Here is an 820-nt window from a genome sequence, read left to right on the forward strand (position 1 = left end):
CAACGCTCGGCCGGAGATGGCTTCCTCAGCCCCCTCCCACCCTGCCGTCCCCACCCTCCTGGCTCTACCTCATTTGCTGTCATTTAAGAACCAGGGAGCAAGCCCGAGAGCCGCCCGTCTTCCATCAAGCTTGACCAACTCGGTACCCAGCCCAGAGCTGCAGAGGGGTGCGCTGAGGAGGCACCAAAAAAAAAAAAAAAAAAAAAAAAAAAAAAAAAAAAAAAAAAAGTCTGTCTCTCTTGCTTCTGAAATCCCCGCGGCACATGAGCACTAGGCTTTTTGCTTCTCTTCTTCCCTAATCCCTTGTTAGAAATGAGATCCACAGCAAACCTCCAATTTTCTGTGTGGGGTAGCTGTCTGTGGTGGAGAGATCAGCCTCTATCACCACTGTCACGTACCTCTGCCCAGAAGTAACATGGAATTTTTTCCCTTAGTTTTTCTAGACAGGGTTTCTCTGGGTAGCCTTGGCTGTCCTGTACTTGCTTTGTAGACCAGGTTGGCCTCCACCTCACATCGATCTGCCTGTCTCTGCCTCCCTGAGTGCTGGGGATTATAGGCGTGCACCACCACGCCCGCCTCCAACCTCGATTCTTAACAATTTGAATACCTGCCTGTAGGTTTACATTTTCACTTGCATTACATGGGTTATGAGAGTTATTTTATGACAATGAGATCACAGAATACATCATAATTTGCAAAATATATTTAACTATATAATTGAGCTTGGACACCTTTGTACACCAATACAGCCCATTTTCAACCAGCAAGTGGTGAGACTTCATGAAAAGATCATGGCACATCAAGGGTCCACTCTTTGCTT

The sequence above is a fragment of the Acomys russatus genome, chromosome 6, assembly GCF_903995435.1.
Source record: "Acomys russatus chromosome 6, mAcoRus1.1, whole genome shotgun sequence".
NCBI classification, from domain to species: Eukaryota; Metazoa; Chordata; class Mammalia; order Rodentia; family Muridae; genus Acomys; species Acomys russatus.